General features: G+C 40.4%; 1 long non-coding RNA gene across 1 annotated transcript; it reads left to right on the top strand.

Annotated features, from left to right (window-relative positions):
- Positions 1-20,752: 20,752 nt before the first annotated feature.
- On the top strand, positions 20,753-21,470 carry LOC306919027. Its single transcript, XR_013789456.1, has 3 exons — positions 20,753-20,876; positions 20,990-21,158; positions 21,354-21,470. It is a non-coding gene; the product is annotated as an uncharacterized lncRNA (long non-coding RNA).
- Positions 21,471-24,271: the final 2,801 nt, after the last annotated feature.

The following is a 24,271-nucleotide window of genomic DNA, read 5'->3' as shown; positions in this document are numbered from 1 at the left end:
CCTAAGCACCAACCGATAGTTCAAGGGAGAGGGAGGAGGAGGAGGAGGAAGAGGAATGGTAGGAGTGGGAGTAGGGATGGAGGAGGAGAAGGAGGAGCAGAAGGAGGAGGAGGAGGAACCAGTGGACAGGGTCCGTCAGATCCAATTCAGCAGAGGTCCGTCCTAGCAGGTGCAATGACCTTGAAGTGGATCAACAGATGCAAAACCATTTGTAAGGGACTGCATTAAGACAGCTAGAGATAAGACAAGGGCGCAAGGAATCTGTATAAGAGATTGCTAGGGAAGCATAGGTAGGACATCCAGAGTATCGTTATTGAACATAATGGTACTAATAATAATAATAATAGTAATAATAATAATAATAATAATAACGCTCCGGGTGCCGCGCTACGAGCTTGTAGATCTGCCATTTTCAAAAGCCCTATCAAGTTATATGACAGCTGCACCCTGACTTGCCACAATGCTAAACTAGTCCAAGTGTCATTAACCGGGAAGGGAAGGGTTGGTTGTCGACACATGTCAGCCTTCGGCAGGTTAGGTTTTGAGCAGAAGAGACACCCCATAGTGGTTCCGGAGACAGCAATCTAGGCCGGGAACCCCATTTAGGTCAACCCAGAAACAGGCCCGGCCAGGGATTTCGAATAGGAAATAGGGTAAGTGCACTGTGCTACACATGTGTTTTACTGGCCAACCCACCAACCCGGTTCTAAGTGACAGAGTATAATAACATGTAAGGGGTCATCATCAGGAACGAGTGTGGAGCCTAGGCTGATCCAGATATGGTGAGGTCTGAAGAGACCACTAACACGGATGATTGAGGTCTGAAGAGACCACTAAAAGGGGGACCTATATAAGGGCAGCAAGGTACAGTAAGGTCTGAAGAGACCACTAACACGGACGATTGAGGTCTGGAAGGACCACTAATAATGGAAGCCCATACGAAGGCAGCAAGGCTAAAGGGAAGGTCAGACTATCCAAGGTGAACTAACCCCATGGCAGTTGTTCTAAAAACAACCCAGTGTGAAACCTAAAGGGCAGGTGAACCCAATAGTGACAGTAACAGTAATCATGTCCAGCATCAGTCACTATAAATTATGATAAAATTAACAGTAATAAAGTTAATGGTGATGAGAAAAACCTCCCCACTTTGAAGTGTAACAGTAACGGTAGCGATGCATTCCTCTTCCAGTACATGTTAATAACCTAGTAATAGTCGCCCTTGTAGCAGACCGTTGTAACGATGATGAACACTGTATGTATAGTCGTGAGGAGCACATATAGAAACCCTTGGGGTTAAATGGAGATTCCGTTAAAGGAACTGTATTAGCACCCCTGCGTGCGGTTATGTTTAGAGTGAGTGATGGTAAAGTCAATCTAAGTACAGCCTAGGCAACCGGTATCCGTGGCGACACAGCGTGTGTGTGCATGTGTGACAGGGCTAACCTAACCCTAACCGTGGCACGGAGGCCGAAGGCCTCCGTGTCACAACAACACTAGTCTAACATTTACCCCTTCCGACAGTGGACCGACCGCCACAAACCCCTGCGGACTCACCTCCTAAGCACCAACCGATAGTTCAAGGGAGAGGGAGGAGGAGGAGGAGGAAGAGGAATGGTAGGAGTGGGAGTAGGGATAGAGGAGGAGGAGGAGCAGAAGGAGGAGGAACCAGTGGACCGGGTCCGTCAGATCCAGGTCAGCAGAGGTCCGTCTTTAGCAGGTGAAATGACCTTGAAGTGGACCAACAGATGCAAAACCATTCGTAAGGGACTGAATTAAGACCACTAGAGACAAGGCAAGGGCGCAAGGAATCTATATAAGAGATTATAAGGGAAGCATAGGTTTGCGATCCAGGGCATCGTGATTGACAACAATGACAGTAACAATAGCGCTCAGAGCCCTACCAGTTATATGACCTGAGATGAAGGCAACCTCATCGCAAGAAGGACACCTGCCTGCATATGTCTACTCATTTTTACATAAGAGAAAAGGCGCCTTTATAGATGTGTAAGTGGAACGCTCCACTATATCCTCCCCTCAGCTCCTCCTAAAGGAGCCCACAGAGTAATAACCTACTATCATGTCATGTCGATAATCATAATTACCTTAGTCCCCTTTGTAGCAGACATTAACGACGACCATGAACTCCTCTTTGTTATGAAAACAGTGCTACACGCCTAAGTTATAGGTTGTTGGTTATTGTAACCTCTACCCTCCTCCTTTTTAGCACTTTTTAGCACCCTACACCCTACAGAATTATGACCTGTTGTTATGTCAGAGCAGGGTAATATAATTATCACTATGCTACCATGGTAGGCCTATGTCCGTTGGCACAGCAGGGCAAGCTAATGTAGAACTCAGTGTGAGATGAGGCCGTCTTAAGCTTGAGAAAAATGAAGCTTTTTCCACACAATCCTAGAATAACGAGAGGGTAAGTCCCTCTGACAATTACAATTGTAATATTATTGTCATGGTAATAAAATCCAGCGCATGCTGAGTTAAAATCAGAGCGGTTGAAGGAGTGCCTGGCACTTCCCATGAACAAAAGGTACACTGTAAAAAATAAAGTTGTAAATTAACAGGGAAATACTGGCAGCTGTGGTTACCATTTTAATTTTGTTAAAATTACAGAAAAAAATTGTAACTACTTTACAACATAATTCTGTAAAATAATTCTACAGTATAAAACTGTTTTAATTTACATTTTTAACCAGTTAATACAACAAGCATTTTCTGCTGAATTAACATGATAACAGTTCAAGTTCGACCAATTATTTAAGTAACTTTTACATGCAGTTTTCGTAGATATTACATTAAATCCCATTCAAATTCACTGAAAAATACGGAGGAAATAAAAACTTTTAACTGCAAAAGCAGCATTATAAATGTGTCAATTAACATTTCTTTCCTGCAAATGTATCATTATTAACTGGTAAATACAACAGCTTTATTCAGCAAATTAGCATTATCAGTCTGCTATTACACCAATTATTTCAGTAACTTTTACATGCAGTTTTCATAGATATTACATTAAATTCCATTTAATTTCACAGAAAAATACAGGGCAAATTATAATTTATAACTGCAAAAGCAGCATTATAAATGTGTCAATTAACATTTCTTTCCTGCAAATGTCTCATTATTAACTGGTAAATACAACAGCTTTATTCAGCAAATTAGCATTATCAGTCTGCTATTACACCAATTATTTCAGTAACCTTTACATGCAGTTTTCGTAGATATTACATTAAATTCCATTTAATTTCACAGAAAAATACAGGGAAAATTATAATTTATAACTGCAAAAGCAGCATTATAAATGTGTCAATTAACATTTCTTTCCTGCAAATGTCTCATTATTAACTGGTAAATACAACAGCTTTATTCAGAAAATTAGCATTATCAGACTGCTATTACACCAATTATTTCAGTAACCTTTACATGCAGTTATCGTAGATCTTACATTAAATTCCATTCAATTTCACGTAAAAATACAGGGCAAATTAAAACCTATAACTGCAAAAGCAGCATTATAAATGTTTCAATTAACATTTCTTTCCTGCAAATATTTCATTATTAACTGGTAAATACAACAGCTTTATTCAGCAGAATTTGCATTATCAGACTGCTATTACACCAATTATTTCAGTAACTTTTACATGCAGTTACCGTAGAGCTTACATTAAATCCCATTCAATTTCACTGAAAAATACAGGGAAAATTAAATGTTTGACTGTAAAAGCGACATTATAAAAAGGTGTCAATTAACCTTCATTAAGCTATAGTTTTATTTTAAATACTGAAAGTACTTCAGTATTTATGCAGTGCAAACTGCCATTAATCCAATAATTTTATTCAGATTTACATGCAGATGTCTTTGTACATCTAGTCCCATTCAATAACATTGCTCAACTGTAAAAGCCTCATTATACAACTTCTATTTAACTGGATTGTTTTAAACTGTGTACTTATGCTATATACTGCAAGATGCAATCTTATTTAACCCATGTAGACCTGAAAAGCTATATGTTGTGGAATCTGTGAAAGCATTAGTGTCATTTTAGATATCGTCACTGTCGGGCAGAAACCTCTTATCTCCATATTTGTATATTAAAAAATATATACAGAAAACTTTAGGCTTTAGAAGGCATTTATTGGAATTGGCCTAGACAGGGAGACTGAACTGAACCGAACCCACTCTATAGAATTGATCACTGTAGGAATAAAGCCTTTATTTTAACAAACAGATAACGCTTACAGCAACTTTGAGAGGAAAGATAGACAGGGAGAGGAACAAAGATAAATATGTAAACAAAGAAAAATATGTATTTAGACATGAGGGCAAGCTCCTAAACATGTTTTGCTGTTCGAACCAATAGAACAACAGCATACATTTGAATACATAAGATCAATAATCCTGAACTTTTAAACTTTAACTTATTTTAAGATTGAACTGAACCGAAAGAGGTGAAACAATTTGTGTGTAAAGTTTGAGCATGTGTGTCCAAAGTCATTGTACGTGTCTGAGCGTCTTAGCCCATCTACTAGCTAGAAAACAGTTTTTCTCAAATGCTAAAAAGGAAAATAAATGTGTTTCTGTAGCAGACAACAAATCCTTACGTTATTCTCATTCCCCCAAACGCATGCACATAACCATAATAGGACCAATTCACCAACCTATCTTTGTATATTGGTCCTCACTAATGCTCATTAGGGTGTTAGAACTTAGTTATCCACCTACACTAGGCTCATCAACACCGGTAAAACCAAATTCAACCACTAGGTGTCCTAATAGAGCTGCCTATACATCATCAGGCAGGTTTGTTCATTTCAAAAATTAATTCATGCAAGAACGCCTTCAATGTCACTGGTAGATTATTTTCCCTAGGAGAGACCACAAATGGATGTGTGTAGAAAGTCACATTCATTAGAACTTTGACTTTCATCTCGATCCACAAAGAAAAGAGGTCAATAAGGGGAAAGCAAAGACCTGGAGTGGTTCCACTAAGTTGGCATGGTGGTACCGGAATTGGGCTTAAAGAGGTTTTTGCACTGGTAGGTAGGTTTCTGAACTGTCCACAGCCCTCTAAGACAAAGAATGAGTAGACAAAAATAGTACCATATTCTATGAGCAAGTCGGTGAAGTCGTCCTTTAACACTATTCACCCGTTCATGCAAACATATGTTATAACTCAAGTCATCTTAACCAAAACGCAAAGACCACAGTCCAGGTGCAATCATTAAGCATCAAAATTGTCAACCCACCAAATCAGGACAACAGTATTTAGACTGTTGTCCTGATGTGCCCATGTCCCATGTGCTTTGGAACAATCCTAACCAGGCTTCAATTTGTAAAAAAATAAATAAAAATAAAATAAGACTGGAGGGTGGTGTTGCAGTGTGTGTGTGTGTGTGTGTGTGTGTGTGTGTGTGTGTATGCACTGCATACTGCATGTTAAAGCTTACTAGTTGTTTAAAAGTCCATATTTGAATGCCACTCAAAAGGTTCCTGGATCAAGGTTCACAAAGCAGGGATGTTGGTCTTCTCCACCTGGCTTGATGGATGACACCTGGGAAAATAGAATAAAAACTATATTAATAATATGTGTGTATCTAAGTACTCTGTGTGTGCGCGTGTGTGATTGTTTTATTTGTGTCTTGAGTGTTCATTTTACTCTTAAAACAAGTTTGTGTTTCAATAACCTTGGTCAATAGGTGGCAGTGCAGGACCACAGGTCATAGCTGGGTTTCTTCAGGGTGTAGTGTCTTAAGCGCAAAGCCACCAGGTTAATGCACCGAATAACATGTGCGTGCGTGGCCAAAATTCTTACCATATTCAAAGATCATGCTAGTCATAGTCCGAAAGAGACTGGATCAACGAAGACACCTTAGGAAGTCGTGATTTGTTTTGCTTTCCACTTTAGTGCCTTTCTCTGGGTTGATAGAGAACATGTATCTGCAGACACACAAGGACACAAGAAAATCTTTAGATTATAAAACAGCTATGTAAAGAAAATAAACTAATGTTGATAATCTTTCTATTATATTAAAGCAATTAAAAAAATAAACACTGGAGGAGGGTGTTTGTGTGTGAACTGTGTACTGAATGTTTAAGCTTACTAGGTTCAAGTCCATATTCGAAGATCATGTTACTCAAAGGTTCCTGGTCTTTGGTCATCTTCTCCACCATCTGGGTTGATGGAGGACCTGATAAAATAGAATTACAATTAATGCGTGTGTTATCTAAGTACTGTGTGTGTGTGTGTGTGTGTGTGTGTGTGTGTGTGTGTGTGTGTGTGTGTGTGTGTGTGTGTGTGTCCGCGCGTGCACATGCACAACTATGAATCTTACCATATTCAACAATCTCACTACTTATGGTCCGAGAGTGAATGAAGGTAGACACCCTAGGATTCACAACTATAGATAAGATGTGCTCTCCTTCTCTGGGTTGATGGAGAACAGACACCTGCGGAAATAGAAGAAAAACAGTCTATATAGATTATCTAACAAAGAAAATGTTTTAATTGAAAATGTTAATTTAAGGCAACGATGTTGATTAGGCAGTGCTACTTTCTTTTAGTGCAGGCTAAAGCAAATTAAAAAATACACACAAAAATATATGTGAATAATTGCTTTGAAAATACTATGTGGTAAAGAAAAATCAATAAACATATGTTAAGAATAAATACACACCTCTCCAGAAAATCCAGGGTTGATGCCAGCACTGATGGGTAGACATTTTGCAGAATACATGACTTTCCAAATAAGAAACGAACAAAATAATAAAACAAGCATCATTAAGATTTTAAAACTGATCATCACCATCAACACAAATGTATTGTATTTCAGGTTTAGGGAAAAACAAGTTCAGCCGCATACCGTAGTGTGTTCTTCCTATAAGCAGGAACTCACTTTCATCATATCACCACAAATTTCCTGAATTCCCATTTGATGTTTCTCCGGTGTCCGAAGACTGCAACAGGTCCTCTGGGAAGTTGTGTTATGAAGGTCTCCACCCAACTGCCATTTCTGGAATTAAGGAAAAGTTACACCAGTTTTCAAAGCAAAAATGAAAGTGAACAAACACACTTTCAATAACAGTGCATGGATAACAACCAGCGATGCCAGTAATGACCTGCTACTAAGAGCAGAGGGAATTGAACACATTCAATTGACCACAACCACAACATTGCAATAACTCAAAGTGAGAAAACGTTTTTCATTTTCAAATTGGATGCCATGGCTTTTCCTTGCCGGAATGAAGAGACATGACAGACTATTCTTATAACAGTTTCATCACTGCATATTCCATTATATAAAACAGTCCCATACGTTTTTATATATTTACTATTTGTATTTGACACCATAATTGGAAACACTTTATTTTTCCCACTGGACTGGAAGCACCAATCCAACAAGTTGACTGAACAACAGATTTGGCCTTGACGAAGGCCATTCAGCCAAAACATGTAAGTTATTTTCTTCTTGTTTTTCCAACTTTTCTATCCTTTATCCTTCCACCTCACCATGTGCTGCCTAGCCTGCCTTAGACCAGATGCCCACCACCACAATGTGGCACCATTTTGATTTTGACCATCTCCCCTTAACTGTTAGTTGCTGCGAGAGTGAGGTCTAGCCAACACCAACTCGGGATTCCTGGATTGCTGCCCTCCACAAATTCCTATCCAACATCAGGTTCTTGAGCTCTGCAGTGTTGTCAGCCAAGCTGTGGCGCCGCAGCACGTCTACATAGGTGGTACGCTTCTTTCCCCTCCTGGCTTTGCCCTGGGTTGGCTCCCATAGGGTCAATTTACTTGCCTCAAGTTCTGGGTGCCTGACGCAGTGCCCTGCCAGCCTCATCCTTCTCTCTCTGACTTTGTCCGTGACGCGTGGTAGGTCCCCAATCCCCATAGAGGTCCACATTTCTGATGTGGTCCGTCCATGTGACACCTAGTGCCATTCGTAGCATTCTTGTGTAGACTCCATCCAGGGCTTTTTCCTGTTGTACTGTGAGGGTCCATGTCTCGGCCCCATACAGCAGTAATGACTCCACAGTAGCTATGAACAGCCGCCTCTTAAGGTCTTCTCCCATGTCTGTTAAGACACGATTATCAAACACAAAAGGTCTCATGGAAGATTTGTGGCAATTCTATGCTTTCATGTTGCATCATTTGAGCTCTGGGAGGCACCCTACAGCCAAAGACATTTCCTTACATTATTCTATCCACCACAGACAACACCCCTGGCCATAAAAGCACATTCAGCAGTAATTGATGATGTCACAAGTGTACTGTAATGTATTGAAACATGTTACTGGATGGATATGCAACATTGCAACAGGTCCTGCCTCTACCAAATGCTCTGACACTCACAGATAAATGTCACATTTAACACTGTACCACCCAGTGTTGCAATAATAAAACATATTTTAATTAATTAATCAATTATTTTTTAACCAGACTCTACAGAGTATTTATGTCAAGTATTTGAATAAGGGGAACAGATGATTAACATAAAAAAAGATTAACACATTTTTTTTATTCTTGTTGATCACAATAGACACTCTGGAAACGTTCAAGCAATCACTAACTACTATAAGAAATCACTAACGACTAACTACTATATTGCAAGGTAAAGATGGTAACCAAAAAATCATGTCAATGAACTGTCAGTCAGATCAGTATAAAAAGTATGATGTCACTTCCTGGACTGCCTTTTTTGCAGAGCCTGGGTGTCGATGGTCGCCGAGGCGGTGCTTGTTTTACAGGTCAGGTTTAGGCAAAGTTTTTGTGAGGTTATAATATAACTCCACCCTACTAGTAGTAGCCAGCGCTGTAAAACAAGCGTCCCATCAGTGCCCATCGAAACTCAGGCTCTGCAATAAAGTTAGTCCCTGCTTCACTGAAGGCAGCAACCAAACACTGTTTTGTACTGCACCTAAACTTCTCACGTTATACTCAGCGGTGAGTAAAATGTACAATGGTTTTGTTGGTTGTAGTTTGATTTATGACTCGATTTATTCCATTCAATATTTATACTAGCAAGGTAAACACATAGAATACAGTGTAGTGTGACTAAGATTACAGGTAAGCCAGGTCATCCAATTGTTAACATTACAATCATGGCATATCTCTTCAAATGGGGGTCCTTGACATGAAAGTTTGGGAACCACTGCTCTATACTAGCAATTCAACACTGTTACTGAACAAACACTACCTATCAGGGGTCTTCAACAGGGGGTCCAGTACCCCTAGGGGGTCCTCAGACTTACTACAGGTGGTCCACCAAATCTTTTATGCGATAGGGAACGTTAGCCAAAAATATCTGCTATTTTCAGATAAGTAAGCCAATGGTCAAGTTAACTAGATATTGAGGATTTATGGTAAAAGTAATTTGTGTCAAACAAGCCTCTGAAGCTATCTATGAAATCTATGAAAAGGCTTACATTAATCTGCAACACAATTTTATACAATATGCAGTGGGGGTCCCTGCTTCATCTCTCTCTCAACTAGGGGGTCCAAAAATTTTGAAGACCCTAATTCTATACAATGATTACTATCACAATATAGTGATTTGATGCTTATTTCTACCAAAGAAAACCCCCTACCCTACCTTAAATTAAGCAACATGTTTTAAAGTTGGTTCTTGTAACAAAGACTTTTCAAAGGGGGCTCTAGTCTGCAGCCAAATAGCCTACATTGTGAATTTCCTTGACATGAAAAGGGCTGAAAAAACTGCAGTATGAAATGCAAATGTAGCCACAAAGCAATCAATAAAAGCTTAGCATTACATTACCTGTAAAATGCTGTAGCCTAATATCTCCATTCCGCTCCAGTGTCTGTCTGTGTTTCAAAATATGCAGAGCAGATCGCGGGCTGTCTGTTCAAGAGAACATTGTGTACTCGTCCATGAGCCAATGGCTGCTTGCCACGTCACAGCCAATCAGATTCAAACTCAGAGTGCACTGGAGAGCTGCAATGCATTGTGGGACATGTAGTTGATTTTTTAAGTACTTTCCATTAACACTTATATGTCACGTTTCTTCAGCAACTACAATGATGGCTGTTATCGTTCACTCTTTCTTTTATTCACAATATATAATATCCAAACAGATGTTTGGGCCTTGACATGTGTTTTAATCAGATTTAATTACAGCTGATTATTTGCTTATTATACAACCTGTCAATGAATGTATGTTGTCTCTATATGATGCCCGTTTTTAAAACTTATTTCAAGCAGTATCTTTTGTGTTTGAAAAAATTATGGTTAAAATCAGGTGGGTTACACTCAGCAGTGATTCTCAAACAGTGGTTCGGGGACCACCAGTGGTCCTTAGGGTTCCAGGTGGTCCCCAGCTAAATGATGGAGAGTTGGTAACCAATAAACCAAATATAGATGAATGAATGTAGATATGAAAAATTGTGCGTGCGTGTGTCAGGCCTGGGGCCACAGGGTGCTTGGAAGTTGGCACCCTCAGTTGCAAATTCTGCACCCTCAGTTTAAGTTTAAAAATGAGATCCCCTTGACATTTTTATTTGCCCCCCCCAGTCATTTAACCCTGGAGCCGAGCATGGTGCGTGTGTGTGTGTGTGTGTGTGTGTGTGTGTGTGTGTGTGTGTGCGTGTGCGTGTGTGTGTGTCTGTCTCAGTGGGGGGGGCGGGCTGGTTGTACCGAATGTGTCATGGATTTATATCAGCATGCGCATATCACATCTATTGAGAATGCTGAATAATGATGATAGGGATGTTAGGGAGCTAGCGAGATCTTCCCTGTTCCTCGATTTGAGGAGACGCAAGGTCCCCTTAGCCAGGGAGCCACAGCCCCACTTCCTTGGGTTCAAAAGGAAACCCACTGGGAAACTGGACACTCGCTCCCCAGGCTTTGGAGTTTCATCGGATTGGCCGGATTTGAACGACCTCTGCGTCCAAGCCGGTGTGTGTCCCTGGAGTGGGTGCGGCCTGACTCTGAGACTGTGGAGGTCTCTGAGGACATAATAACTGACCCTCTCACCTCTGTTAGAGCAACAGTGACCTACAGCGGATACACCCACCTGTTGACACCTAAGGGTGCCCTGATGGATATGTTCCAACATCGGCAACAACAACACTGGACTGGACTCAAACTCCAGGGGAAACTGGCTTGCCTTCCCCATGCTGACCATTCTCTTTCCCATTCATTCCTAAGGAACACTGCTCTCAATGAGGACATTATCACCTTTACAGTAAAAGCCAGGTTACAGATCCTTCCCACCAAACTTAACATTTCCCTCTGGTTTCCCTCCACCCATGCACCTCATTGCTTGCATCACACCACAGGGCTCGTTACAGAAACCATGTCACACATTCTGAATGGCTGTTATGCCTATAAAGGGCTTTACATAGCACGCCATGACAGAATAGTTGATCTCATAACAAAGGACATATCTAAACATTTTTCACTGTCTGTGAGAATGTACAAACATTCCTGTGTCAAACCTTCCATGTTTCAACTCCTGAATTTTTTGCACATCTCTCTGCTAACAAACCAGATGTTGTTTTCATTCTTGAAGTGGCCTGACTGCACCTTTGATTCTAGCTTAGAGGAAGCCTTCATGACCAAAGTCATTAAACCAGCCGCTCCTCCAGACCATCATTGAACTAGGCTATAGGTGCAATCTACTTGTGTTTATCTTCGGCAGCCTAGGACACGTAGGACACAGTTTGGTTGTAAGAGGCTTCCAACAACTTGGGATGCCAAAAAAGCAGCTAAATTCTGTGCAATCTCTTCCACTATCGGTAGCCGCCAAATATGGCAAAGACGCTGTTACTTGTACCCCTGAAGGGTGTGTGGGTATTTGTCCGGTATTTACTAATTGCACTCTATACAGCACCTAAATATTTGTGTCCTTGTATTGTATCTCTTATGTGGACATAAATAAATGATTAAAATGTGTGTGTGCGCGTGCGCCCCCCACAGTTGTTCAACAATGACCATACCTATGGCAGCTGAGGTCAAGACCTTTCTATAGCCGATAACAGTTTTCCATGTGTATACGGTATGTATGCAGAATGCTGCTGTATGTGTGCAACAAAATCACCCCTTGAGCAAAGTATTTGACCAAGCAACACATTGAAGCAGATCGAGCTACATATTGTATGCTGTTAGTATAAGCATTACTGTGTACTGTATGTGCTTTGTGTGCACGCATGAACACACATGCGTGCACGCACACACCCGCATGCACGCACGCACACACGCACGCACGCACGCACGCACGCACGCACACAGTCAGACTGTGTGACTGCATTGCCTGATCAACAAAAGGTCCTAGGACTCTAAAAAATTGAGCAGCAGCTGCTTACTGTTCCAGTGGCTACAATAACACCAAGCATATCAGATTCAGCGTCAAAAAGTAAGTCAGAACAAGTGTCTTTTACCTGAAACAAAAAATAATTGAATTGACCCCGTCCGAATTTCGTGTCTATTCCTCGACCGTCGACGCTTAGAAGTGTCGGAGAGACACGAGACCCATTTCATCGGATTTGGCATCCTTCAAATATGAAAAAGGTGTCCTGCCTAAAACAAAAGGATTTTTTTAAAATATTTAATTGATTTTTAAGGCACACACACACAAAGGACTCAAGGAGATGCATATAAGGACACAAATAGCATAGGTGCAGTAAGATTGCATTCACAACATCATGACATGTATGTGTTTTCATGATACAATAGGCATGTCACTCAGTACACTACATACTACGCATAAGAGCCATTCAAGATGTGTGACAGTATTCAGTGATCTGTTCTGTGGTGTGGTACAAGCAATGAGGAACCTGAGTTGTGGGGAACCAGATAGAAAGTGTGCGTCTGGAGGGAATGACTTGTAGTCTGGCTTTAAGATGCCAGAGCCTTTTATGGCAGTTCTATATTACAACCGCTTATCCAACGCAGAGCACTGCACTCCACGAGTCCCTTGCCACACATGTCCACAATATGTGTGGCGAATAGTCGGTTGGTTCTCGTCATACGTGCTTTTGGTTAGACATACCATTGGTCCGATATCTCAAACCCTCAACCTAACCCTAACCTCCCACGGGGCAGCACACCTAAACCTAACCTTAACCCTCTCCCAACCCTTAACGCACCCCTCACCAACCTTAATCCAGTCGGACCAATGCTATGTCTAACCAAAGTCCCGTCCCTTCCCGTCACGATGCAACACTTTGTGAGCGTGCACGCATCCGCCTGGGTGACGGCAGACTGCTGGGCGAGCACTGGCGCTTTGGCATGGGGGGGTCAGATGAATTTGGTACTGGCCATATATGGAGCGTGTCTTGAGTGTACATGGTTGATGAGGTCAGATCAACATATGGAATGTCAGAACAGGTCAGCTCCATATATAGATATCTAAGGGTGGCAGCAGGGGCAGTGTCTTGAGTGTACAGGGTTTGATGACGGCCCAGGTAGGGCCAGGCCTTCATTTCCGGTTCTGTTGCGAACTCTAGTTTTCGCTGGCTGCCGGGCACGGGTGCACTAATAACTTTGGGGCAGGCCCGTCTAGGGTTTGAATGGACAGGTATCAGTCAAAAAATGACATCAAAGAGGAAGGACGGGTGGCAAAGGATCAACATATAGAATTGCAGAACAGGTCAGCTCCATATGGAGATCTAAGGGTTTGATGTTTGAGGTCAGATGTACAGTAGAGTTGCTGGCCGGCTCCATATATGCAGATCTAGGTGATGATCCAGTCTTCTCTATGTATGGCTATCCAGGGTTTTATGAGGTCAGTGTCATGATCTTCATATATGGAGACGGCCATATATGGCGGTGTGATGTCACAAAGCGTGACCATATATGGCAGCGTGATGTCACGAGGCGTGACCATATATATATGGAGGCGTGATGTGACACAACTGACAGGAAATGCAGGTTTTCATAGTATACTGTGACCTACTGTCGCAATTATGTATAAGAAGTACTCATTGTAAAATATAAATAGGGTACGCTGCTTCAAATTCAAGTTCAGTATTTCACAGTTTACATTCAGTCAAAGTATTGTGCTCTAAATATAGTACAAAAGGGGCCCATTTCACAATCATATTTGTATTAATAGTACAATTTTAATGTATAAGTGGTAAAAGTGCCTTTTTAATTACTTGATGTGGGTATATGAACATATTTATATTTTACATACATTTTGTATTGATAATCTGAATATGGAAACTAACTAAACCAGTCAAATCCTTATTTGCTTCTGCAATGTAATTTATTTACTCATTATTTGGCATTATATTGTTATTGAAATGATGGAAGTAATTAGCACTTTTGTCATTACAGAATAATTTAATTTGATACTATATACCTTGAGGACATTTTATATTGTAATGATTTCTATTGAATTTACATTCATGGAAAAATAACCCTCTGTGCAAACTGCCTCCTCAAATCACTGAGCAATCTACAGCTCTTTCATTGGACAACCTGTGGGCAGAGTACAAACGCAGGTGGTAGAGATGATCAGTAAGTGCCTCTGATTAGTCATTGCACTGCAGAACAGAATGTGCTGCTCCTGTGTGCTGTGTGTTTAGTTCTTAACTTCTTGCCCATGTGCTCATTGCAACTCCACTGTTACTTCTTTTTCATTTTACAACAATTAATTTTGTTCTAACTAAGTCTGTTCAGTCAGTTTTCTGCAGAGGGGTTTCTCCTTGTTTTTCCCCCCTCCACACTGTTTTCATACGGATTTTCTGCAAGGTGACTGAGAAAGGTAAAAAACACTCAAAATGATTACATGCCGTTTTTGCAGCACCACTATAGAGACTTTGCGTGGCTATGTTTTGCACTGTAAAATACATAGAAATGAGTCATGCTTGTTCAAATGTGAAGCCCCTGGCTGCAAACGTACATTCACTACCTTTGTAGCTTTTAAGGGTCATTTTTACCGCCATCATAATGTCCCTGCATCCTCTTTTAGTGCCACAGACACTGACACATTTCTCAAATGTTCAATTTCGCTGTGTGACTGCCAATTTCAGACAGTGAAAGAATTAATTTCACACTTAAAACAGCATATACTTGAGGGAAGAGTTGTGACATGTCCAGTCAGTGGTTGTAAAGATACATTTAATGTGAAATCATCGTTTACTTCTCATATGTCAAGGAAACATAAAGGATATGCATTGGACAGTATGAATTGCATGTATAGAACTACACATTCTGTTTCTGCTGAGTCAGCATGTGACAATGGCAACGCTGCCCCCCAGAGCTCAAATGATGCAAGTGATAGGATGGAAATTCCAGAGAGTTTCAATGAGGATTTTCTAAAAAATATGTCTCTATTCTACCTTAAATTGCAAGGGCAACTCCTTCTTCCAGCTTCAACAATACAGACAATTGTTGAAGAGATGCAGAATGTGCATGAGTTGGGACAGGAGTACACTTTAAACAAATTACACTCACTTTTAAAAAAGAACATGTGTTTATCAGATGATGTTATTACTAAAATCAGTGACTGTGTGAAGCAGTCAGATCTGTTCTCAGTCTGTCATAAGGGACCACTGAGGACAACATATTCAAGAAACCAGTCATTCAAAAGAATGTTTAAGTATGTGGCGCCTATAAAACTAAAACTAGGAACTGATGAAAATAGGACTCCACGATATGCTTACTATGTACCTGTGAAACAAACACTAATTGGCTTATTAGAATCAGAACTGTGGAAGTATTCAATGTCACAACAGCAATCTTGTGAATCAGACCCTGGTGTTTTTAGTGACGTACGTGATGGGAAAACCTTTAAGTCAAACCCGTTCTTTATAGAAAATCCAGGATGCCTAAAATTAATTCTGTACCAAGATGCGTTCGAAGTAGTGAATCCTCTTGGCTCTGCTAAAAAAAAACATAAGATTCTTGCAGTCTATGTGACTCTAGCTAATTTACCTATTCATTTGAGATCCAATACTGATCACATGTCCCTTGTCCAACTTTGTACAGAAAACGACTTGAAACTATTTACATCTGCTAAGGTTTTCTCAAAGTTGTTAGAAGATTTAAAAGATTTGGAGGATCATGGAATAATTGTTGATGGCAATCAAGTTAAAGGTGCACTGTTTAGTATTGTTGGTGATAATTTGGGTTCACATGGCATTGGTGGATTTGTTGAAAACTTTAGTAAATCTCAGTACTTTTGCAGGTATTGTGAAATCACACACAGAGAGTTTCAAAGTGATAACCCAAATGTTGTTGGTCCACAGCGCACACCTGAATCTTATGACACTGTTGTTGGTGACCTAGAAGCAGGAGACGCTGTACACATCAAAGGCATAAAGGTAAACAGTGTTTTCAATGAACTAAAATCTTTTCATGTATGCCAGCCAGGTCTCCCACCTTGTTTAGGACATGACATGTTTGAGGGTGTGCTATCATTCGACGTTGCACTGTACTTGAAGCATCTAATTAAAAAAAAGAAGTGGTTTACTTATTCATTATTGAACAGACGTATAAAGCAGCACAAATACAAAGGGTCAGACGCTTTGACAAAGCCTTGTGTCGTCAACTCGAAGTTAGCCCGTCTTTCAGGTCAAGCCGTCCAGAATTGGAATTTTTTACGGTTGTTGCCTGTATTAATTGGTGACAGAGTGAAAAACCCAGATGATGAAGTCTGGCAGTTAACTCTCCAGCTTAAAGACATTGTTGATTTTATATGTGCTCAAAAGATCTCGGTGGCAGAGGTTGCCTATCTTGAAATTCTAATCCAGGAATATTTGGATTCAAGAAAGAGTTTGTTTCCTGACACTAAACTAAAACCAAAACACCATTACCTGCGGCACTACCCGGCATTAATTTTGAGATTTGGACCGTTGATCAGATTATGGACGATGCGCTTCGAAAGTAAACACTGTTACTTTAAGAGATGTGCCAGGCATTTGAAAAACTTTAAGAACATCTGCCAAACATTATCTGAACGACACCAGCTGTTTCATTCATATATCATAGCTAGGCCAGGATGCATTCTGCAAGTCAAAGACAGTTGTAGGTTTTATCCAAACCTCTACAGTGAGCCCATTCAGCATGCAGTGAGAGGGTTTGGTTTTTCAGAAAACAATACTATTGTTTCCACTGACATACTGTACAAAGGCACATCGTATAAAAAAGGACGTTTCCTCGTCTCACAAAATGATGAGTCCATGCACTTTGGAGAACTGCTCATGATTTTAATACAAAATGATGCAACAGTTTATTTTGTGATGGACATCTATGAAGCTGAATATCACCCTGAATTCCATCTGTACTCTGTGCCAAAACGGAATACAAAAATACAATGTTGTAACATTAATGACTTGGTAGATTTTTATCCTTTAACATCATACAAGCTTAACGGGCTCAAAGTAATTCCGCTGAAACACAGTGTGTTGTCGAAATAAACATCACTGTTGTATTATTACCACTTTGATGGATACATAATGTGTACAAAAATAAGTCAAATTACCTTTTTAGTCTTTTGTCATTAGTGCCTTTGAAACCTGTTTTTATTCCATTCCAGAAATGGAGGAGACATTTCTACACAGAGCCATTACTGAGGCTCTACCTGACCTTCCAGAGACGGTGGTCAATATTGTGGAGGAGAAATTACATGAGGTTGGGGTGGAGACGTCTGAAGATGTTAAGTACCTTAAAGAAGACGATTTGCTGTCGGCATTGAGGCCAATTCAAGCCCGAAAGCTCCTTGAGTCTTGGAAGCAGAAATGTAAGTAAATGATTGCAGGATGCAGTACAATCTAAATGTCTTAGTTGGTACAATTTTTATGTATGTAATGTGGTCGCAGCACACGCGTACACAGGAGACGTATGTCTCAGTATGTTCACATACAGCACATTTAACCCATTAAGGACTGGAACACATCTGTGTCACCTTAGCTTTTAACCACTTTAACCATTATTTTAAACTTTAGTTGTTGAAAATCCATGGAACAAAACATATTCAGATTTTGGGGTCGGTGGCCAAATACAAAAAAAACGTAATAATAATCATTAAAAAAAAAAAAGAAGAAAAAAAAAAATATATATATATATATATATATAATATATATATATATATATATATATATATATATATATATATATATATATATATACAGCTCCATCTCACTGAATTAGAATATTTTGTAAATTCATTTTCTTCTGTAATATAATTCAAAAAGTGAAACTTTCATATATTCTCCATTCATTGTGCATAAAGTGTACTATTTAAAACCTTTTTTTGGTTTAATCTTGATGATAATGGCGTAGGCCTACAGCTCATGAAAATCAAAAAATCCTATCAATGAATTAGAATATTTTACAAGACCACTAAAAAAAATGTTAAACGAAATGTTGACCATCTGAAAAGTATAAAGTATGCAGTTAATACTTGGTCTGGGCTACTTTTGAAGAAATTATTTCATCAATGGGGCGTGGCATGGAGGTGATCAGCCTGTGGCACTGTTGAGGTGTTATGGAAGCCCAGGTCAGCTGTAAATTAATTTGTATTGTTCAGTCATGTCTCACACCTTCCTCTTGAAGATACAACCTAGATTCTCTGTGGGGTTCAGGTCAGGCCAGTTGGCTGGTCAGTTAAGCACAGTAATACCATGGTCAGTAAACCAGTTACTAGTAGTTTTAACACAGTAATACCATGGTCAGTATACCAGTTACTAGTAGTTTTGACTCTGTGGGCAGGTGCCAAATCGAGCTGGAAAGGACAATTAGCATCCCCATGAAGCTTGTCAATGTACTGAAGCACAATGTACTCTAAAAGGATGGCTGTGTTGAAACCATTCTTAAGTTTTCACTGTCAGTGGACCAACACCATGCAGATAACATGGCCTAAATCATCACTGTGTTTTGTCATGTCCAGAGTCTCAACACAACCATCTATTATCATATTTTACAGCACTGTGTGCCTCCGTACATTGGCAAGCTTTATGTTGATGCTGATTTTCCTTTTCCAGCAGCACTTGGCACCTGCCCACAGAGCCAAAACTACTAGTAATTGGTGTACTGACCATGGTATTACTGTGCTTAACTGACCAGCCAACTGGCCTGACCTGAACCCCACAGAGAATCTAGGTTGTATTGTCCAGAGGAAGGTGTGAGACATAAGACTGAACAATACAAATTAATTTACGGCTGTTATCAAACAAACCTGGGCTTCCATAACACCTCAACAGTACCACATGCTGATCACCTCCATGCCACGCCCCATTGATGAAATAATTTCTTCAAAAGTAGCTCAGACCAAGTATTGACTGCATACATTAATATACTTTTCAGATGGTCGACATTTATCTTTTAAAAATATATGTTTTTAGTCGTCTCGTAAAATATTCTAATTCATTGAGATAGGATTTTTTGATTTTCATTAGCTGTATGCCATAATCATCAAGATTAAAACAAAGAGGTTTTAAATACTTCACTTTATGCACAATGAATTGAGAATATATGAAAGTTTCACTTTTTGAATTATATTACGGAAGAAAATTTACTTTTACAAAATATTCTAATTCAGTGAGATGGAGCTGTATATAAAAAAAAAATAGGGGGCTAGCGGTGCTGAGCCTTCTCGTGGCGGCCCTGTTTTCACAAATTTTACAGTACCACACACTTACGAGCTGTGTTCGCTTCCCGCATACTTGTACATAGGTTAAACAATCATACAGGAGCACCAATGGTAGTCTGCATAAGAGATCCTTTGTTGATGTACAAACATTCATATTGTGTTACTGGTAACTTTGTGTATGCCCATGTATGTTTTGCAGACCAGACTCCTGAAACAGGAGCAGCTAGTCCAGCTCCGTCACCTGCATCATCAGCAGGACTGGCTGCATCCGGGTCTTTTTCCCCTAGAAGTTCCACATCCACAGATTCTAGCATATTACTAAGTCCTGACAGAGACTGGGTGGATACCTTCATCATACCCTGGGATACGTTCCCAGATGAACTAATCCACTCACTGGAGGGAGGAGAAGGTCCACGGTCCCAACTGAGAAAGGAGATGGTCAGGCTCGTCGTCCATGACATGAAGAAGAAATCTTCTAACTTACAGTCAAAACATGCAGAGGCAGTTGCCAAGAAGATGGTGGAGAAATACCCCAAAGCACTAAAAGACGAAATAAGTGGAGATCAAGTCGGGACAGGGTGGGACTCTCTAAAAAAACAAATTGTAAATAGAATTAGCAATATGAGGCGACCTGACATTCCCAAAATAAGGAAACGACAACTCCTTAGTTTGGGAAATGACAGTGATGATGGCTCTTCCACAGATGTAGTGACTCCAGCAAGAGCAAAAATCCAGGACACATATGGGTGCATCAACTGGGAGCCAAAAGTATTGCCCCTAGGAGAGTCCACACAGAGCCAGCTACAGAAAAAGGCCAGAATGATTAAGATGGAAAATGAGCAAACTGACATTGATCAAGAAGAGGTCAAACTTCTAATGAATCTGACATTCAACACACAGCGAAAAGACGTGAATCGGGGGACAAGCATCAAGGACCTTGTGACAGAGTGGCCGTTGTGGTTCAAAGAAGTTGGAATGGCGGCCCACTTCCACAAGCTTACTGGAATGGCGCTTAAAGAGGTGTTTGCACGGAATCTGGAATTCAAGGGAGAACGACTCCTGAAATACTTGAACGGGGATACTGCAAAGAAGAACAAAGGGTACCTGGAGGCCTACACACGGAACAAAAGTATGAGGGGAGAGGAGGGTGGGATCTCTGACGATGTAAAAGAGATGGTGCTCTTATTGATGTCCTACTTCAATGAGAAGGAGGACGAAATGTTCCGTTATGTGGAGGACACATTCTTGGCAGGAGAAGTTGAGCTGGACCATATGCCCATTACTCCCACCATTGTGGTGTGTGGTAAGTTGGCTTTGTTAACGTTTTATTTTTTAATTCTGTTTTTGAATATTGTTCAAATCACAATTTGTCTTTTACATTTTATTTGAATGACACTTCTTCCTTTTTTTTTTAAGGAAAGTCCTGCTATTCTGCAAAACGGTACATGCTGTCTGTTGACCAAGTCATAGTACATGACAACATCCCCACCTTTGTGAGTGCTATGCGCATGATGTTTGGGAGCTACTATTGCTTCAACATCCATTACCCATCAGCGCTGGCATCAACCATGGAGTTTCTTCAGAGGTGTGTATTTTTGGGCTTGCTTTTGCATGCATTTTCACATAATGTAACAAAGGAAGTAGTGCTGCCTAATCTACATCTTTGCCATTTGAAATGGCTTTATATAATGTGTAGAAAAAGGATGGACATTAGTTTATTTTCTTTGCATGGCCGTTTTATAATCTGTAGATTTTCTTCTGTGTCCTTGTGTGTCTGCAGATGCATGTTCTCTATCAACCCAGAGAAAGGCACCAAAGTAGAGAGCAAAAAATCAAGACTTAATGTGAATCCTAAGGTGTCTACGTTGATCCAGTCTCTTTCGGACCATGACTGGCGGGATCTTTGAATATGGTAAGAATTCTGGCCATGCCCACGGCCACATGCACACGTTTTGGCCTCTCCAGTCTCTGTCAGGTGCCCACTTATTTTGGGAGCATTTAACATTAATTCATAGCATCATTATAGGCCTACTAGTGTTTTCTCTTTGAAGCAAAATGCTGTAGATGAGTAAAGGGCAACATTCAGCCATAAACCTGCTCCATTTTGACACAAGTTTGCTCTAGTCTATAGCCTACTCTAACTCTAGTCTAACTGCATGCTCCCCATGTTAATTTCCTATAATATTTTTTGAAGGTGTCATTATTGGATAATCAGCTGTGTGCATTCTCTGACACACACCCAGTGCTTCTATTAAAAAAAATATATATTATCAGATATAACTGAGGGTAAAAAGTGACCCAAATGGACCCCTCTTAGAGTTACCATAAAACTGAGGATTTGACTGTGAAGCATTGTTATAGTTTTATATATTAGAGTGAGTTATAGTTTGACTGCAAGTATTCAATGTGCCTTTTGTTGATACAAAGCGTGCACACACACACACACACACACACACACACACACACACACACACACACACACACACACACACACACACACACACACACACACACACACACACAATTAATAGTTTCATTCTATTTTCCCATGTCTATCAACACAGATGGTGAAGAAGACCAACATCGCTTCACGTGATGTACCAATATAGACTTGAAAGAGAAATCCCGGACCCGGATCTGGAAATCTCCCCTGAATAAATGATGTCTCTTATTTGTATTACACGAGAAACATACCATGTTGCACTGTCTCCAGATTTCCACACTGACAGTCCGCCTGGATGCGGACTGGGTGCCTATGACATTCAAACAAAACTGTTTAGACCACTGGTTCTCAACGTGCGGTCCAGGGGGCGTCCCCGTTTAAATGATTGATTGTCAGGAACCAAATAGACTCTTGCAAGTCTGTAACCCAGAGAGTGCACACATGGAACCAGATGGAATCGTACTCGTCCATTTGGTTCCATTTGTGCACACACTCTCTGACTTCTTAATGCACACCAATCTGGGGTGTCCTTGAAATTAAAATGTTTGAAAACCACCGAGTTAGAACATAATGCCCCCATGTCTCGTCCTGGTTAGAACAATACCGTCCATTCTCCCAGAGTTTGTCGTCCGCTTTCGACGGACGACTACACCTTGAATCTTCAAGCTCAGACGACTGCACAGCGCTATAATGCTGTGTGCTCCTGTCCACTCTTTTTGTCTCATCGGAGCTCTCGTTCTTTCTTTGCAAAACTCTAAAACATTCACATTTTCCCAGCCGAATAGGTTTCTTTCATCAGAGATGCCTTGACCAAATTTGTTAGATGTAATCCCCCCCCCCCCCCCCACCCCAAGTGACCTTAAATAACCCACATGACAAGCTCATGTTCAGAATGGGCAGAATTCAAACGGATGATATTTTCCATTGGTTTGTCTGACCATCTCCATCTACCCTAGGACTCATAGAATCAGCAGAGAAACAGATATACAGAATGTGCCGCTACACAGCTTAATCCGAACATTATCCACGTACACCCCGAACCCAGTGTTCCCCCCCCAAGACTTTGTCCTTTCCAATCCCGGCAGGCAAAGATCAACCTCAGGGGCCCTTAGATGAAAGACTTCTGCGGATCTGCCAGAGTTTTGTTTCCATAATGGTTATTTAGCGAGATCGATGCAAATCCTCACGCTTTTTTTGTTGGTTGCGATGCTGAGGCAAGCCTCGGCAAATTAAGGCACTTTTGTGTAAGCCAAATACTTTTGAAAGTTTTGCATGACTTATTTTCCTGCGCGACCCAGAGAGGAAGCATGAAGTCATAACATGCGTGACAAAAAAAATGTCTTTTGAGACATTCAATATAGTTTCTATAGAAGTACTATAGAATATACTGTTTGAAATATATACATGTATATTGTACTATAAAAGTACATGGTGATTTTGTTGTCAGTTCTCATGTTGGTTTATTTAAATAAATTCAATACCATCAGTAAAGTCTTGACCTTCTTTCGGCGGGGACCGCTACACCTTGATTCCAGGAACCTCAAGTGTCAAAATCTTTGATTATGGACCTTTTAAAAATTCCCAGCTAAACAAGATCTCCCCACCCAAAAAATTGCTATCTTTGGCCTATATAACTTTGTAATGCTACTGAGGTTTGTGCGCAACACTTTTGAAAACAGAAGATATTGCATTGTGGTTTTGAGCTGACGGGCCCTTTTTGATGTCAAAAGTCAAGTCTCCTTAATTCAAGTGGCAGATGCCTATTTTAAACTTAAATTATATATTTTTAGGGGCATCGTGATCTACCTGCACAGCCTTTGATCTAATGGTAGATCACAATCTACCTTTTGGGCACCCCTGCACTACAATATAAGTACACGGTGTAGAACAATCCAGTTAAATAGCAGTTGTATAATGAGGCTTTTGTGAGTGACAACTGCATGTGCTGTATATCTGAATTAAATAATTGTATTAATGGCAGTTTGCACATATAAATACTGAAGTCATTTCAGTATTTTAAATAAAAAAATGGCTTAAAGGTTAATTGACACATTAATGCCACTTTTGTAGTTTGTTGTCTCCACCAGGCCGAAGGCATGGGGAGAGAGAATGTTTAGCACTCCGTCCGTGTGTGTGTGTGTCCATCCGTCCGTCTGTTACCACCTAATCTCCGGCACCGTTAACCCGGTCGATGCCAACGATGAACGTCTTCCCCACAGAATGACCTGTTATAGCACCACCAGGAGGCCAACTTT

Source organism: Electrona antarctica, assembly GCF_951216825.1.
Source record: "Electrona antarctica genome assembly, contig: scaffold_155, whole genome shotgun sequence".
Lineage (NCBI taxonomy): Eukaryota > Metazoa > Chordata > Actinopteri > Myctophiformes > Myctophidae > Electrona > Electrona antarctica.
This window is presented reverse-complemented; position numbering and strand designations above follow the sequence as displayed.